Genomic DNA, 4,102 nt, shown 5'->3' with positions numbered 1-4,102 from the left:
GGGCATGGGGCTCCCTCCTCCTTCTGGATCAATGGATGTGAGTCTAGATGCTATAAATCTACTATAAAAATAATAGAAGAGGTTAATGGAATTAGGGGCGATTCTCTTTTCTTCTTTAGAAATTTCTTTAAAGTAGGCAGGGCGTGGTGGCTCATGCCTGTAATCCTAGCACTTTAGGAGGCCCTGGCAGGAGGATCACCTGAGCCAAGGAGTTCTAGACCAGCCTGGGCAACATAGCAAGACCTCATCTCAAAAAAAAATAGAAAAATTATCCAGGCATTGTGGTGTGTGCCTGTAGTCCCAGCTATTCCAGAGGCTGAGGCAGGAGGATCACTTGAGTTCAAGGGTGCAGTGAGCTGTGATTACAACACTGCATTCCAGCCTGGGCAAGACAGCAAGACCCCATCTCAAAAAAAAAAAAAAAGAAAGGAAAAGAAATTCCTTTAATGCTATTATAATAATGGAATGAAAAATTATACAATTTTTACAAATAAAGGAACCCAAGAGATGATCTCTCTGGACCTCCTACCCAACAAAGAATAAGGCACAGACTGGCTCTTTCAATTATTATTCTGTAATTTTGTTTTTAAAGAGAAGGGGTCTCCCTCTGTCCCTGGCTGCAGTGCAGTGGAACCATCATAGCTCATTGCAGCCTCCAACTCCTGGGCTCAAGTGATCCTCCTGCCCCAGCCTCCCAGTGGCTGGGACTACAGGTGTGTGCTGCCGTGCCCCGCCAGCCTCTTTGACTTATTAACTCACTTTTGTTTCCTTAACATCTCTCCCTTGATTGTAACCCTGATTTCCCTTTACCCCCTTCTTTCCTTTTTCTCTTTCTCTATTTTTCTTTCATTTTTCCTGTTAAAAATATCATACATAAGGAGAGTAAAGTGTAACAATGAAATGAATAGCCACACTCCGTCCCCCAGAACAAGAACTAGAATGCTGCCAGTACCTATGCTGCCCCCTGAGTTCCCTCCTTCTTTATTCCCAGAGGTAACCTGAACTTGGTATTCATCTTTCTCTTCATTTTTTGTTACCACTGTCAAAAGACAAAATTACGGCAAATTTCGTGTAAAAATCTCAATTGGCTTTATTTGCAATTCTAGGATGGATGGGGCAACACTTCATTGCATGAGATAGAGTAAGTGTCCAGATGAGCGGAGCAGAAGGGGCTGGCATTGTAAACAGGGAAGTGTAATCTAGAAGTGTTTTTCCCTCAACATCCTCAATTGCAGAAAGTTAGGAAAGTATAAAAGGTAGAAAGAGGAAAATGAACATCACTTACAATTCCACTGCCTAGAGGTGAATTGTGTCTCCCCAAAACTCGTATGTTGAAGCCCTAACCCCCAAAGAGACTGTATTGGGATATAGGATCTATAAGGAGGGAACTAAGGTTAAATGAGGTCATAAGGGTGGGCCCCTAATCTGATAGGATTAGTACCTTCTAAGAAGACAGAGACCAGAGCTCTCTCTCCCGGCACAAGTACCAAGGAAAGGCCAAGTGAGGACATAGTGAGAAGACTGTCATCTTCAAGCCAGGAAAAGAGGCCCCACCAGAAACCAGCCCTGCTGCACTTTGATCTTGGACTTCTCGTCTCCAGAATTGTGAGAAAATAAATGTCTTTTGCTTAAACCACCCAGTCTACGGTATTTCGTCACGGCAGTCTGAACTGACTAATACACCCTCCCTCCCACACAAGAGATAACCATTATTCTGAATACCTTAACTTTTTTTTCATACAAAAATCACGTGTTTCCCTACATACATATTTTTGCTTGTTTTTGAGAGTAACAAAAATTGTATTAATATGATACTATATATAGTCTTTAGGGATCTGCTTTCACTCAACATGGGGTTTTTTGTTTTGTTGCTTTGTTGTTGAGTTTTTTTTAAATTTCAAATAAACCTTCAAGCAGTTTTCAGAGGCAGATCAGCCCTGATATGTACCATGGCTGTGTAACAAGACTCTCCGATGATAAAGTCACACAACTGGGTGTGCTGAACGAGGTAGGAAGAAGCTTCTCCCCCGGGGCCCCAGCAGTCCCCAGGTTTGGCTCCCGTCTGCCACACCCACCGGTCCAACCCCAGCAGCTCCGCCAGAAGGCTCCACTCTGCAGAGCCTGGGCTTGGCTGCAGAGAAATGTTCTCTCTGACCTGCGCCGGGAGCGTTGTAAACCAAGTGTGTACTGCTGGGCCCGAGGGATGGAAGCGTGTTCTGGCGGCCTCAGTTGTGTGTGTGTATCTGTGTGTGCACGCATGGATGGAGTGTGTGTGCGCGTTGCCCCCGATGCTCCAGTTCAGGAAAGCTTTCATCACACGGAGCCGTGCTGGACTCCTTCTGCACGACCTGGAGGCTGAACCGCGTCCCAGGGGGGCCCCAGCAGACATGGGCAGCCCCGCTGTCACTTGCTGCTGCTGCTGTTGGTGCCCCTTGCGTCTCTGAGAGCCAGCACCGCCTCCTTGCTCTCCTTCCTGGCCAGGTTCCTGCTAGCGCTCTCCCGCCACCCCGGCCTCCCTTCCTCCTCTTCTGCCCCTCAAGACACAGCACTGTCCGCACTGGGCACTTCCGGGTCTCCTTGGTGTCAGAGCAGGAGGCATGGTCCCCCCCAGGGGCATGGAACACTCTTCGTGTCCACTCCTCAGACCCCATCTGGAAAGCACAGCGCTGCTGCTTCTTGGAGCAGGGCCCCACATTTCACATCGTGCAGGGCTGCCGCCCTCCATGGTGCCGTCGGCAGCTGAGGAGCTCTCAAGACAGGCAGGATAGCAGCGGCTCTTGTGCAAGTACAAGCCCCCCTTACACTTGCTGCAGAAATTGTGGCTGAAGCAGGCCTTGCAGTGTTCAATCTGGCTTTTTTTTTTTTTTAAGACAGAGTCTCTGTTGCCTAGGCTAGAGTGCAGGCCAGCTCACAGCAACCTCAATCTCTAGGAGGCTCATGCCATCCTCCTGCCTCAGCCTCCTGAGTAGCTGGGATTACAGGCATGCGCCACCATGCCCGGCTAATTTTTTCTATTGTTAGTAGAGACGGGGCCTCGCTGTTGCTCAGGCTGGTCTTGAACTCCTGAGCTCAAGCGATCCTCCTGCCTCCACCTCCCAGAGTGTTAGGATGACAGGCGTGAGCCACCGTGCCCAGCCTCAGTCTTGCGTTTTATGCACTTGTTCATGTCAGGGCTATGGGCTTGGAAGTATCCAGGCGAGCAGGACGACAAGCAGACGCCCACGTGGCGGATGTCGTTCCTCTCCAGCAGGACGAACAGCTTCAGCGAGTGCTTGAAGCAGCCATTGACCTCTGAGCAGAGCTCACACCTTTGGCGCAGGCCCTGCTCCCCTGGGCGCTGACTGCAGTGGTGGAGTCAGGTAAAAAGGCGGCTGGAGAAGAGACCCCATATTTGCAGGCTCCTGCAAGGATGAGATGTGAGGAGACTGGAGTTTCCTTCTACCTAAGAATGTGCTTCTCAACAGGCAAAGGCCAGGCTTTCAACATGTTTCAGGAGATACACGTGTTTTTGCATATAGTTCATTGTCATGCATAGATCATACCACATATGATACATTATCCCATCGGTGGGTGGTTTCTAGTGTTTTGCTTTTATGAACAGAGATCTTTCAACATTTGTGTATTTGACTCCCATTGTGCAGAAGTTTCTCTGGGGAATAACCCTAAGAGGGAAACTGCCAAGAAGTAGGGTATGTGAATCTTTAATGGTATTACTTCTTCCCTAAATGTTTGATATGATTTACTCTCAAAAGCATTTGGAGCCAGACACAGTGGCACATGCCTGTAGTCCCAGCTACTCTGGAGGCTGAGGCAGGAGGATCACCTGAGCCCAGGAGTTCGAGGTTGTGGTGAGCTATGGTGACACCACTGCTCCCTGGCCCAGGCAATGGAGTGAGACCCTGTTTCAAAGAATGGATGAATAAATAAATAAATATCCAGATTGACAATCTGTGTTTTAACTGGAAACTTCAGTCCATTTGCATTTCCTGTGATTACTGATATATTTGGATTTATTTCTACCAACTTATTTAGTATTTCTCTTTGTCCAAATTTTTGTATGCTTTTTTTCTTTTTCTCTTCATGTTGACTTCCTTAGGGTTGA

General features: G+C 47.8%; 1 pseudogene; it reads right to left on the bottom strand.

Annotated features, from left to right (window-relative positions):
* Nucleotides 1-1,909: 1,909 nt before the first annotated feature.
* LOC105807420 overlaps nt 1,910-4,102 on the bottom strand; it is a 7,663-nt pseudogene continuing 5,470 nt past the window's right edge.

This window comes from Propithecus coquereli, unplaced genomic scaffold (assembly GCF_000956105.1).
Source record: "Propithecus coquereli isolate 6110/MARCELLA unplaced genomic scaffold, Pcoq_1.0 Scaffold158, whole genome shotgun sequence".
Taxonomy (NCBI): domain Eukaryota; kingdom Metazoa; phylum Chordata; class Mammalia; order Primates; family Indriidae; genus Propithecus; species Propithecus coquereli.
The sequence above is the reverse complement of the archived record's forward strand: the minus strand, read 5'-3'. Positions and strand labels throughout refer to the sequence as shown.